The sequence below is a fragment of the Mobula hypostoma genome, chromosome 5 (genome assembly GCF_963921235.1).
Source record: "Mobula hypostoma chromosome 5, sMobHyp1.1, whole genome shotgun sequence".
Classification (NCBI taxonomy): domain Eukaryota; kingdom Metazoa; phylum Chordata; class Chondrichthyes; order Myliobatiformes; family Myliobatidae; genus Mobula; species Mobula hypostoma.
Genome location: NC_086101.1, coordinates 126,523,785 through 126,538,839, shown reverse-complemented (window position 1 = coordinate 126,538,839; position 15,055 = coordinate 126,523,785).

Genomic DNA, 15,055 nt, shown 5'->3' with positions numbered 1-15,055 from the left:
TTATGGCCTCCTCTACTGCTGCGATGAGGCCACACTCAGGATGGAGAAGCAAAACCTTGTATTTCATCTGGGTGGTTTCCAACCTGAAGGCATGAACATTGATTTCTCAAACTTGTGGTAATGGGCCCCTCCCTTCACCATTCCCCATTCCTATTTCCCTCTCTCACCTTATCTCCTTACCCGCCCATCACCTCCCTCTGGTGCTCTTTTCCTTTCCCTTTCTTCCATAGCCATCTGTCCTCTCCTATCAGATTTCCCTTTCTCCAGCCCTTTATCTCTTTCACCAATCAACCTCCCAGCTCTTTACTTCACCCCTCCCCTCTCCCAGTTTTGCCTTTCACCTACTACTTTGTATTTCTTCCTCCCCTCCCCCCACTTTCTTACTCTGACTTCTCCTGCTGAAGGGTCTTGGCCCAAAACATCGACTGTTTACTCTTTTCCATAGGTGTTGCCTGGCCTGCTGATTTCCTCCGGCGGTTTGTGTATGTTGCTTAATAGGAACTACTTTATCCCAACAAAGGTCTTTGAATGTTCAGAATTTGTCTTGTTAGTTAAGATGTGTGCCATCATAAATTTGTAATTCTATGGAACCGTTTGTCCATAACCAGAAATATGTAACTCTATCTACTGAAATTGTACTTATCACCTGCTGTTATCATTTTGCTGAAGAGTATAAAAACTTAGTATACATTTAGTTCAGAGAGATTCTCCCACAAGGGTTCTCTTGCATGTCTCCTTATGTTGAATACAGACCAGTTACATCTATTGATCTGCTCTCTGGTCATTCAGTCACAACAGGCGATATAGCTTAGAAAAGGATGATCTTGTCACGCGTGCAGAGATGTTTCCAGAATGATACGCAAGATAAGAAAACGTGGCCAAAAAGTAAGCAAAAAATTATGGTGGGAAAAAGATCATTAATTTGTAAACATATACTTAAGTTATCTGACAAATAACCTTGGGCATGTCCCTGTTGACCCTTACCAATTTTAGTTGATACAACATAGAAAGCGTTCATCTGGGTATACAGTGACTTGGTATGGCAGCTGCTCTGCATCTAAACAGGATTGTACTGCTTCAGAAAGCAGCAGAAGCAAATTTAATTGGGTAACATTTGAAGGTAATTATGTCAATAGAAAGGGAGGACAAGATAGATCTGCTTAGCAGAACATTGGCATGAAGCCAGGTAGCTTCCTCCTATGTTATTACCATAAATAACCTTGGCTGCTTTGGTCTCTCCATATAATTGCATCGAGTCTCAGTCCGGAAACCTTTCCAATATTTATTTTCTTTATCTCAAATTTCAGGCTTTCAACAAAAAAAAAGTAAATCTGGATCTTAATTCAGATCATGCAGGGTATTGATAGAATAAATACAAATAGGCTTTTTCCACTGCAGTTGGGTGGAACAACTGGAGTCATGGGTAAAGGGTGAAAGATGAAATGTTTAAGAGGAACATAAGGGGAGACTTCTTCACTCAGAGTACTGTGAGAGTGTAGAATGAGCTGCCGGCGCAAATGGTACATGCAAGCTCGATATCAATGTTTAAGAGCAGTTCAGATAAGTGTACGAATGGTAGAGGTTTGAAAGGCTATGGACCCTGTGCAAGTTGATGGGAGTAGGCAGTTTAAATAGTTCGGCATGGACTTGATGGGACAAAGGGCCTGTTTCTGTGCTGTACTGTTCTGTGGCTCAATGACAGCAAGAAAAAAATTGATGTAGGGCAAGTTATGGCAAGAAAGAGGAGTGAAAGGGTAACAATTGGAAGCAGCTGGAGTCAGATACATATACATCTGACAATGTGGGAGTTATTTAATGACCAGATGAGCAGAGCTCAGAATTAGTCTATTCCCATAAGGGTAGTAAGATAAAAGAATTTTGGATGACCCAAGTGTTTAGTTAGAAAGAAAAAGGAAACATAAGGTTTAGGAAGTTAAAATCCAGCTGGGTCTTGTTGAATATAAGGACAGCATATAAGATCCCTCATGATTCAAAAGATAAAGATGCATGTGAACTAGGATGATTAGGAGGCCAAAAGGGGCCAGAAAATGTTCTTGATGAAAAGGATCAATGAGAATCGCAAGGCATTTTATACCTGTATTGGAAAAAGAGGACAATTCAAGGCAAAGGAATGTCTGCTCAAGGATAATGGAGGGAATTTGGCTTGGAATGAGAGCAAATGGCTCATGTCTTAAATGAATACTTTGAGCTGGTATTTACCAAGGAGAAGGAATTGGAGGATAGTGTAAGCAATATGGAGTATGCTGAGACATTTTGAGATTAAGGTGGATAAATCCACAGGTGGTATATATGCCAGAATTTTGAAAGAAGCAGGTGAGATTATTGGGGCTTTCACAAGGATCTCATTAGCAACAGGTGAGGTCATAGAGGACTGGATAGTAGCAAATGTGTGCTCTGTTCAAGAGGGGAAATGGGGATAATCAAGGTAATTATAGGCAATTCAGCTTTATGTCAGCAGTAGGGAAGCTATTGGAGAATAATATTTATGCACATTTGGAAAGACATGGCCTGCTTAGGGACAAGTCAGCATTATAAGGAACATGTGCAGACTGTGGAAAGGGTGCAGAATGCTGCCTGGATTAGAAGCTATGAGCTATAAGGAAAAGCTGGAAGAACTTGGGTTCTTCTTCCTAGAGAATCAGCGGCTGAGGGGAGACAGTCAGAAACTTTTCCCCAGGGTAGAAATGTCAGACACCAGCAGACATGTTTTCAAGGTTAAAAGGAGAAAGTTTAAAGGCAACATGAGGAGCATGAATATGAAAAAGTTTGCAGATGCAGGAAATGCAAAGCAACACAAACAAAATGCTATAGGAACTCAGCAGGTCAGCTAGCAGCTAAGGAAATAAATAAACAGTCAACATTTCAGGCCGGGATACTTCCTCCGGACCCTTGGCCAGAAACAGCAACTGTTTATTCCTTTCCATAAATGCTGCCTGACCTGCTGAGTTCCTCCAGCATTTTGCGCGTATTTCTGGATTGAGTTTCCTTGCCATAATTCTGAGGAAATGATGAAAATCACATTCACAAAGATGTTTCCATGACCAGAGTAGTCATTAGCTTGCACCGATGGCATGGGGGAAGAGATTCAAGGATGTGCAAAAAGCCTCCTTGAAGAAATGCAACATTTCCTGTGATTCCTTGGAGTCTCTGGTCCACAACCACTTAAGGTGGAAGAATATTCAGGATGGTATTGAGAAATTTGAGTTCATGCATTGAGTGTGCACAGGTGCCTTATGTGAGTGACAGTGTTGCACCATCTCACAAACTTCCCACCGTAAGCTCACCTCATGCACCTCCAGTTCCTTCAGTGGAATAGTTCGCAGTGTCTCTATAGGCCTCATCATTCACAAAACTGGAGTGGAAGCAGGTTATCGACAACTGTAAAGTACTGCCTAAGGAGAATTAGATTATAAAAATATGCTCACCTGCGAGTGCAACAGCCTTGTAGCATTACATGAATGCATACACTTGCCGGGTTGCTATCAAAATTAGTTACAACTGTTAATGTATGGTCTATGGCAGAGCGAGATACCTCGGAGAGTAAGTTCTATGTTTCCACATGATATTCAATACACTCCTTGAAAATAATGAATGTTATGACTCTCACCATTACCAATTCAAAACACAGTAAACGCTTTTGCCTTCAGACCATAGAATGTACTTGAAGGAATGCACTTTTTAAAATCCTCTTGTTTTTTCATGTCAGCAGATTGAAAGAAAATGCCTAGATTCAGATCATATAGCTTGTCGGATCATTAATAAGAATGAGATACAATATTGTGATTTATTAAAGACCTAAATCTCCAGGGATCCTGGCTTGATTGATTGTTTTTAAGGATATCCTGTCGTTGCAAAATTAGAGAATAATTTAAGGTATTTTGTTACAGCTATACACCAACTGGTCAGTTTATATTTTCACTGTGTTGGTGTCAGAATGCATTCAGACTGTTCATTTACTTCACACCCCCATTCTGAATTTATCTTATAAATTGTACAAGTAGAAATACTCAAGAAAAATACTTGCACACACACCGTAATGCCCAGTTCATTAATGATCAGAAGAGCAAAATAATATGCATCAGGAAAATTTGAAGAAGTATCCAATTTGTTTCTTGTAAATGAAGACAGAAGAGTGGCCTGCTGAAAGTCTTCAGAGAATGGTATTTGAACTAGGAAGTTGCTGATAATGGGTATGGGAATTAGATAATAATATGTACATTTATTCCATGCATGCTAGCCACACACCCTGCCAAAGCAAAGGTACCTCTTACAGCAGACAAGGTACAAGTGAAGGCAGAAAATGCTATCACTAGAGTAAGTTTGCTTGCATTTCCTAACCCACAGTGTTCTGGCTATTCTTGGAGTATCTGTTATTGAGATTATGTTCAATAGTGAGACCCAAACAACTAAAGATAATGGTACCTTTACATTTCTCACAATTTGTCCCTCTTTAATTTCAACAACCATACATCCCTTGCTCCATGACATATCTTTTATTTTTCCCTGCTTCCTTTCAGCTACCCGATCAATGCAATTTAGCCAGTGGAGTGATCGAAAATAAAGCTACTACCAATCAAGCCACCCACTAATTCCAATTCAGCACAGAGGCAGCATCTTCATTAGTGATTCAGATTCCCATTCCCATTCCAATTTGTCAATCCATGGCCTCCTCTTGCACGAAGATGAGGCTACCCTCAGGGTGGAAGAGCAACACCTTATATTCCATCTGGGTACCCTCCAACCTGATGGCATGAACATCATTTCTCCTTCCAGTGAACAAAATTTACCCCCCCCCCCCATTTCCCAATCTGACCTTTTACTTTTTCTCACCTGCCTATTACTTCCCCCGGATCCCCTCCTTCTTCTCTTTCTTCTGTTGTCCATCTTCCTCTCCTATCAGATTCTTTCCTCTCCAGCCCTTGACCTTTCCCATGCACCTGGCCTCACCAATTACTTTCTAGCTAGCCTCTTTCCACTCCCCCCACCTTTTAATTCATTCATCTTCCCCTCTCCTTCTCAATCCTGAAGAAAGACCTCGGCCCAAAACGTCAACTTTTTTTCTCATTTCCTTAGATGATGCCTGACAGCTAAGTTCCATCGGCACTTTGTGTGTGCTGCTTTGGATTTCCAGGAGCTGCAGATTTTCTCATGTCTGTATTAGTGACCTGCAGCCAAATTAAATAGACAAGGATAGAACAGGAAGACTATGCAAATGAGACAGCAAATTGATTCACAACATTAGAAGACATAAGTAGTCTTATTATTGACCTTCTGGTCAAGATGGCACTGAGCTGGGCTCTACATCGGAGTTGTGGCTCAGATTTAGCTGTTTTTTTAAGTTCTGAGGGATGCTTTTGTGCACAGAGATGGGAGTTAGGGATCAAGTGAGGGTTTAGAACAGGGATGTGAGGCGTTAGAGGTCAGGCCAGCGTCTAGACTTCCATTCTACAGTTCACATTTAAAGGCCAGTAGCAACTAGATACAGGACATTCATGAACAGATGTCGGACCAGCAAATGCTATGGATGAAGATCAGTAAGGATGGGGGCTGATGAGACAACTCCCACCCTCAGTTCAACAAGTTCCTTGCGGGATTAGCGGGATCAGGGCTCCATACAGACAGGAGGCATGAGGGCCATTGACTCCCTAGGTATGTGAGTCGGCGAGTCCGAAATTCGGGGTTCCGTCTTTGGGAAGTCTGCTGTTTGAAGCCTGAATCCAGTGTCCCATTATCAGAGAGACCCAGGTTAGAGGCCTAGAATTTGGGGTCCTGCCATTGGCAAATCCTTTGATCAAAACTGAAGATCAAAACCCAAAGGTCAATCAGAAGTCTGGAAACCCAAAGCCAAGTGTCTGTGAATCAACAGGAGAACTTGGAGGCTTGATTTCTGCATATCCGTGTGTCCAATGGAGGCTGGAGGCCTGGAGGCGTCCTCTCCAGGGGTTTGTGGACCATCTGTATGTGTGATGGTGTAGGTGTGTGGATGGGAGAGAAGAAGGGAGTTTGTTTGTTGCTGTTTTGTTGCTGTTGTTCTGCTGAGCACCAAAACTTGCAGGCATCCGTAGGTTGTGTTGTTTATTAAGGCACTTCATTGTATGTTTCGAATTGTATGTGATAAATAAATGAAATTGAATCTGATCTGAATCTTCGTGTCACATGTACACTGAGATAGTACAAGGTAAGTTAATAACAGAATGCAAAACAAAGTGTGACAGTGACAAAGCAAGTGCAATGCAGTAGACAATCAGGTGCAAGGTCATAATGAAGTAGTCTGTGAGGTTGAGTCCATTTTATAATACTAGGAAACTACAGAAGCTGTCCTTGAGACTGATGATATGTGCTTTCATGCTTTTGTATCTTCAGCCTTCTGGGAGAAGAAGAAAGAATGTCTGGCGTAGGTGGGATTGTTAAATACGCTGGCTATTTTACTGAGGCAGCAGGAAGTGTAGTCAGAGTCCATGGAGGGCTGATCTTTTTCTCTGATGTGCTGTGTCCACAACTCTCTGCAGTTTTCGGTAGCCATGAGCAGAGCAGTTTCCATAAATGCAGTGAAGCAACCGGACAGGATGCTCTCTATGGTGCATAATAAAAATTGGTGGGGGCTAAAAGGGACGTACCAAATGTCTTTAGCCTCCTGAAGAAGTTGCTGTGGTGTTTCTCCTGGATGGACCATGACAGGCTATTGCTGACGATCACTCTTAGGAACTTAAAGTTCTCAACCCTCTCAACTTCAGCACCGTTGATGTAGACAGGAGAATGTGCACTGCCCACCCACTTCCTGAAGTCAGTGACCAGCTCTTTTTTTTGCTGAAATTGAGGGAAGAGTTGTTGTCATGGCATTGTCTTAGTAAGCTCTCTATCTCCTTCCTGTACTCTGACTCACGGTAATTTCTGATACAGCCCACTATGGTGGCATCATCTGCAAATTTACAGAAGGAGCAAGAGCAGAATCTGCTCATGCAGTCATAAGTGTTCAAGGTGTAGAGGGTTGAGAACGTAACCTTGTGGAACAGCAGTGTTTAGAAGTGTTGCTACCTCTCCTTACTGATTGTGGTCTGTTGACCTTGAAGCTGAGAATCCAGTTGCGGAGGGAAGTATTAACTTCCACGTCTCAGAGTTTGGAGAAGAACTTGCTTGGAATTATAGTATTGAAGGAGGTGGTTGAAGAGATTGCTGAGATATTAGTATTGATCTTTCACAAATCAATGGGTTCTGGCATGGTTCCGGAGAACTGGAAAACTGCAAATGCCACTCCACTCTTCAAGAAGGGAGAGCGGCAGAAGGAAGGAAATTATAGGCCAGTTAATCTGACCTCGGTGGTTGGGAAGATGTTGGAGCCGATTGTTAAAGATGTGGTTTTGGGATACTTGAAGGACAGGATAAAACAGGCCATAGCCAGCACGGTAAGTGACAATCTTGCCTGACACAACTGTTGGAATTCTTTAAATAACAAGCAAGATAGACAAAGGAAAATTGGTTGATGTTGTGTACTTGGATTTTCAAAAGACAAGATGCCACACATGAGGCTGCTTCAGAAGTTAAGAGTCCATGGTATTAGCATGGAAAGGTACTAGCATGAAAAGAGTAGGAGGCAAAGAGGCAGGAGGCAGGAGACATAAAGAGAGCCTTTTCTGGTTGGCTGCCGGTGATTTGTGGTGTTTTACAGAGGTCTGTGTTGGGACCGCTTCTTTTTACACTATATGTTAATAATATGGATGACGGAATTGATGGCTTTGTGGCGAAGTTTATGAACAACATGAAGATAAGTGGAGGGACAGTTAGTGCTGAGGAGGCAGAGAATCTACAGAAGGACTTAAATAGATTAAAACAAAAGGGCAAAGAACTGGCAGATGGAGTACAGTGTCAGGAAGTGTATGGTCATGCACTTTGGTAGAAGAAATAAAAACATGGACTGTTTTCTAAATGGAGAAAAAATTCAAAAATCTCAGGCAGTTAGGGATTTAGGAATTCTCCACAGGATTTCCTAAAGGTATATTTGCAGATTGAGTCAGTGGCGAGGAAGGCAAATGCTATGTTAGCATTCATTTCAAGGGGATTAGAATATAAAAGCAAGGATGCAATGTTAAGGCTTTATAAAGTGCTGAGGAGGCCTCATTTGAAGTATTGTGAGCAGTTCTGGGACCTTATCTAAAGAGAGGATGTGTTTACATTGGAGATGGTTCAAAGGAGGTTCACGAAAATAATTCTGGGCTTGAAAGTCTAATCATATGAGGAGCGTTTGATGGCTCTGGGCTTGTACTCACCTGGAATTCAGAAGAATGAGGGGGGAATCTTATTGAAACTATCAAATATTGAAAGGCCTTGCTGTAGTAGATTTCGAGAGAATGATTCCTATGGTGGGGGAGTCTAAGACCAGAGAGCACTGCCTCAGAATAGAGGGATGTCCATTTAGAACAGAAATGAGGAGGAATTTCTTCAGCCAAAGAGTGGTGAATCTGTGGAATTCATTGCCACTGGTGGCTGTGGAGGCCAAGTCATTCGGTATATTTAAGACAGAGGTTGATAGACTCTTGATTTGTCAGGACATAAAGGGATATGGCAGAAGGCAAGAGATTGTGGCTGAAAGGGAAATGGATCAGCCATGATGAAATAGCAGAGCAGACTTGATGGGACAAATGGCCTAACCCTTCACCCATATCTTATGGTCTGATTGAAGGCAGAGCTGTAGTCAATAAATAATAATCTAATTAAGGCAAATTGTTCTTCTTGGTGTTTGGGATGGCTTACATGAGGGGGCATCACTTTAAGGTGTTTGGAGTGATGTCAGAGGTAGTTTTGTTTACAGGGAACAGTAGGTACATGGAGAAACTGCCAGGGATGGTAGTAGAGGCAGATACATTAAAGACATTAAAGAAACTCTTAGACAGGCACATAGGTGAAAGAAAAATTGAGGGCCATGTGGGAGGGAAGGGTTAGATTGATCTTAAAGTGTCAGCTCAATATTGTGGGCCAAAAGGCCTGTACTATGCTATACTGTTCGATGTTCCATAGAGGTCTCTTGAAAGGGTAATGGGAATGCAAAATTAAAAAAAAACTTAAGTATCCAGAGAAAGGGCTGCAGTCAGTGTTAATGGGCACAGAGGAGTCTGGGTCCAACTTCACAATGGACCCTCCAACAAAATCCTGTAAAATGAATTACCTCACTAGAAAGACATATTCACCTGCATTGATTTGGTACTGTAAAATCAGAAAGAAATACAATCTGAAAGAGGGAGCATGCCATCACTTATCTGCACTCTCTTTCTGTATGCGTATTAACATACAGTTGGAAAACTTACTTCTAATTGGGTATCTTTCCGGTTTATGCAAGTTTACTGCTTCACAGATCTTTTGCTTTAATGTAAATTCTACAGATTGGTCAATATCTGGTCTGCTTGATTAACGATTAGTCAAACAGTTACATGCTGATTATTGCATGTACATGACATGCTGGTTACTATGAAAATGGACAAGGGAGAGTCAATGGATGTAGTGTACCTGGACTTTCAGAAAGCCTTTGATAAAATCCCACATAGGAGATTAGTGAGCAAAATTAGGGCACATGGTATTGGGGGCAGAGTACTGACATGGATTTAAAATTGGCTGGCTGACAGAAAACAAAGAGTAGTGATTAACAGGTCCCTTTCGGAATGGCAGGCGGTGACCAGTGGGGTACCGCAGGGTTCAGTGCCGGGACCACAGCTGTTTACAATATATATTAATGATTTAGATGAGGGAATTAAAAGTAACATTAGCAAATTTGCCAATGACTCAAAGCTGGGAGGCCGTGTGAAATGTGAGGAGGATGTTATGAGAATGCAGGGTGACTTGGACAGGCTGGGTGAGTGGGCAGATGCATGGCAGATGCAGTTTAATGTGGATAAATGTGAGGTTATCCACTTTGGTGGTAAGAATGGGAAGGCAGATTATTATCTAAATGGAGTCAAGTTAGGAAAAGGGGAAGCACAACGAGATCTAGGTGTTCTTGTACATCAGTCACTAAAAGCAAGCATGCAAGTACAGCAGGCAGTGAAAAAAGCTAATGGCATGCTGGCCTTCATAACAAGGGGAACTGAGTATAAGAGCAAAGAGGTCCTTCTGCAGCTGTACAGGGCCCTGGTGAGACCACACCTGGAGTATTGTGTGCCGTTTTGGTCTCCAAATTTGAGGAAGGACATTCTTGCTATTGAGGGAGTGCAGCCTAGGTTCACAAGGTTAATTCCCGTATGGCGGGACTGTCATACGTCAAAAGATTGGAGTGTCTGGGCTTGTATACTCTGGAATTTAGAAGGCTGAGAGGGTATCTTATTGAAACATATAAGATTATTAAGGGATTGGACACGCTGCAGGCAGGAAGCATATTCCCACTGATGGGTGAGTCCAGAACCAAAGGCCACAGTTTAAGAATTAGGGATAGGCCATTTAGAACGGAGTTGAGGAAAAACTTTTTCACCCAGAGTGGTGGATATATGGAATGCTCTGCCCTAGAAGGCTGTGGAGGCCAAGTCTCTGGATGCTTTCAAAAAAGAGATGGATAGAGCTCTTAAAGATAGTGGAATCAAAGGTTATGGGGATAGGGCAGGAACTGGTTACTGATAGTGGATGATCAGCCATGATCACCGTGAATGGCGGTGCTGGCTCGAAGGGCTGAATGGCCTACTCCTGCGCCTATTGTCTATTGTCTATATTTATGGAAAGGGATTATAAGAGTTGCTGACGATACCACAGCCATTGACCAAATCAAAGGTGGTGACATATCAGCCTATAGAAGGGAGAATAAAAATCTGGTTGAGTGGTGCCACAACAACCTCTTACACAATGTCAACAAGACAAAGCTGATTATTGACTTTAGGACGAGGAAACCAGAGGCCCCTGAGCCAGTCCACGTCAGGGTAACAAAGGTGCAGAGGGTCAGCAACTTTACATTTCTTGGTGTTATCATTTCAGGGAAACTGACCTGGGTCCAGCACATAAGTGCCATTACAAAGAAAGCATGGTGGCGATTCCACTTTCTTAATAGTTTGACTTCTATAGATAAACAGTGGAAAGTATATTGACAAGTGAAGGAGTGAGTGAGGGCATTGGCTGAGAAGGAGCGGTTGATTTAAAACTCGGTTGGGACCAGCCTGCAACACAAACGTTCAAGGTTGAACGAGGTGCGACAAGTGAAACAAATTAGTCAAAATATCAGCCAATATAACCAAGGTTTGCTCTAGGGGAGCAGCCTGTCGGGGAGTGGCCTTGTCGAGGGAAGTGCCTTGTGAGAAAAGTGCGAGTCTTCGACAAGGAGGCTAAGGTAGGAGACTATGCCGCAGTTGGAGAGGGTGAGAAGTGGTGAAGAAATGACAGGTCAACTGATTCAGTGTGATCCTTGCATGATGTGGGAGGTCCGGGACACTGATGGTGCCTCTGGCTGCTACAAATGTGGAAGGTGTGTCCAGGTTCAGCTCCTGAAGGACCATGTTGAGGCACTGGAGAAGCAACTGGATGACCTCAGGTTCGTCCGGGAAACCGAGAGTTTTCTGGACAGGACCTACAGTGAGATCGTTACACCGAAGATTCTGGAAGAGAGGAGGGGGCAACGATGAGGAAGGGATGGATGCTCGGAGTACAGGAGACCCCGGGGGATGTACCTCTTGAAAACAGGTTCACCCTCTTGGAAGCTGTCGGGACAGAAGACAGTGCCCATCTGAGAGGCAGATGGGTCTGTGAGTCAAAAATTGGCGCAGAAACAGAGCCAAGGAGACAGAAGTCAGGCAGAGCCATGGTAGTAGGGGAGTCCATAGTGAGAGGTACAGAAAAGTGTTTCTGTGGCAACAGGCAGGATGTAAGGATGGTGTGTTGCCTCCCTGGTGCCAGGATCCAGGATGTCACAGACTGATTGCAGGGCATCCTAAAGGGTGAAGGTGAACAGCCGGAAGTGGTGGTACATGTTGGCACAACTAGCGTTGGGAGGATGAGGAAAGAAATTCTGCAGTGTAACTTCAGAGAACTTGGAAGAAGGCTGAAAAGCAGGACCTCTAGGGTGGTTATCTCCGGCTTGCTTCCAGTTCCTTGTGCTAGTGAGGACAGGAACAGGGAGATAGGAGATCTGAATGTGTGGCTGAGGAGCTGGTGCGGGAGGCAGGGATTTAGATTCTTGGACCACTGGGATCTGTTTTGGGGTAAGGATGAATTGTACAGAAGGGACGGGTTGCATCTTAACCAGCAGTCTGGCAGGCAGGTTTGCCACTGCTACACGGGTGTGTTTAAACCAAGTAGTGGTGGGCGGGGGGGGGGGAGGGGACAAACTGGAAATATAAGAATGGAGTTAAAGGGAAAGGGAGAATAAGAAAAGTTAAGAAAGACAACAGAATTAACAGGGCAGAAAGCTCAGGAAGGGATTGGAGAGTATGGCCAAGTGCAATAGGAATTGATGTGAAAGGTGAGGGGAGTAAAAGTATTACTTTAAAAGGATTTAAAGTATTATATATGAATGCACGGAGTATAAGAAATAAAGTGGATGAGTTTGAGGCTCAGTTGGAAATTGGTAAGTATGATGTTCAGGGAATAACAGAGACATGGCTGCAAGAGGACCAGGGCTGGGAAATAAATATTCAGGGATATACATCCTATCGAAAGGACAGACAGGTTGGCAGAGGGGGTGGGGTGCTCTGTTAGTGAGGAATGAAATTCAGTCACTTACGAGGGGGGACATAGAATCAGGAGATGTAGTCAGTATGGATAGAACTGAGAAACTGTAAGGGCAAAAAGACCCTAATGGGAGTTATCTACAGACTCCCAAACAGTAGCCTGGATATAGGGTACAAGTTAAATCAAGAGTTAAAATTGGCATGTCGCAAAGATAATTCTGTGGTTGTTATGGGGGATTTCAACATGCAGGTAGAGTGGGAAAATTAGGTTGGTAATGGACCCCAAGAAAGGCAGTTTGTGGAGTGCCTCAGAGATGGATTCTTAGAGCAGCTTGTATTAGAGCCTACCAGGGAGAAGGCATTTCTGGATTTAGTGTTGTGTAATGAGCCAGATTTGATAAGGGAACTCGAGGTAAAGGAGCCATTAGGAGGTAGTGACCATAATATAAGTTTTAATCTACAATTTGAGAGAGAGAAGGGAAAATCAGAAGTTTCAGTATTACAGTTGAACAAAGGGGACTATGGACCCATGAGGGAGGAACTGGCCAAATTTGACTGGAAATATACCGTAGCAGGGATGACAGTGGAACAACAATGGCAGGTATTTCTGGGAATAATACAAAAGGTGCAGGATCAGTTCATTCCAAAGAGGAAGGAAGATTCTAAGGGGAGTAAGGGGTGACCGTGGATGACAAAGGAAGTCAAGGACAGTATAAAAATAAAAGACAGGAAGTATAACATTGCAAGGATGAGTGGGAAGCCAGAGGATTGGGAGACTTTTAAGGAGCAACAGAAGATAACTAAAAAGGCAATATGGGGGGAAAAGATGAGGTACGAAGGTAAGCTAGCCAAGAATATAAAGGTGGATAGTAAAAGCTTCTTTAGGTATGCGAAGAGGAAAAAAATAGTTAAGACCAATGTTGGGCCCTTGAAGACAGAAACGGGTGAAATTATTGTGGGCAACAAGGAAATGGCAGACGAGTTGAATAGCTACTTTGGATCTGTCTTCATTAGGGAAGACACAAACAAATGTAATAGTGGCCAGAGGACCTAGGGTAACGGAGGAACTGAAGGAAATTCGCATTAGGCAGAAAATGGTGTTGGGTAAACTGATGGGACTGAAGGCTGATAAATCCCCAGAGCCTGATGGTCTGCATCCCAGGGTACTTAAGGAGGTGGCTCTAGAAATTGTGGATGCATTGGTAATCATTTTCCAATGTTCTATAGATTCAGGATCAGTTCCTGCGGATTGGAGGGTAGCTAATGTTATTCCACTTTTTAAGAAAGGAGGGAGAGAGAAAACAGGCATTTATAGACCAGTTAGTCTGACATCAGTGGTGGGGAAGATGCTGGAGTCAATTATAAAATATGAAATAGTGGCATATTTGGATAGCAGTAGCAGGATAGGTCCCAGTCAGCATGGATTTACCAAGGGGAAATCATGCTTGACTCATCTTCTGGAATTTTTTTTGAGGATGTAACTATGAAAATGGACATGGGAAAGCCAGTGGATGTAGTGTACCTGGACTTTCAGAAAGAAGTTGATAAAGTCCCACATAGGAGGTTAGTGGACAAAATTAGAGCATATGGTATTGGGGGTAGGGTACTGACATGGATAGAAAATTGGTTGGCAGACAGGTAACAAAGAGTAGGGATTAACGGGTCCTTTTCAGAATGGCAGGCGGTGACCAGTGGGGTACCGCAGGGTTTAGTGCTGGGACCACAGCTATTTACAATATACATTAATGATTTAGATGAAGGGATTAAAAGTAACATTAGCAAATTTACAGATGACACAAAGCTGGGTGACAGTGTGAAATGTGAGGAGGATGTTATGAGAATGCAGGGTGACTTGGAGAGGTTGGGTGAGTGGGCAGATACAGTTTAATGTGGATAAATGTGAGGTTATCCACTTTAATGGCAAGAACAGGAAGGCAGATTACTATCTGAATGGTGTCAAGTTAGGAAAAGGGGAAGTACAATGAGATCTGGGCGTCCTTGCTCATTAGTCACTGAAAGTAAGCATGCAGGTACAGCAGGCAGTGAAGAAAGCTAATGGCATGTTGGCCTTCATAACAAGGGGAGTTGAGTATAGGAGCAAAGAGATCTTTCTGCAGTTGTACAAGGCGCTGGTGAGATCCCACCTGGAGTATTGTGTGCAGTTTTTGTCTCCAAATTTGAGGAAGGACATTCTTGCTATGGAGGGAGTGCAGCGTAGGTTCACTGGGTTAATTCCAGGGATGGCGGGAATGTCATATGTTGAAAGATTGGAGCGACTGGGCTTATACACACTGGAATTTGGAAGGATGAGAGGGGATCTGATTGAAACATATAAGATTATTAAGGAATTGGACATGCTAGAGGCAGGAAACATGTTCCTGATGTTGGGGGAGTCCAGAACC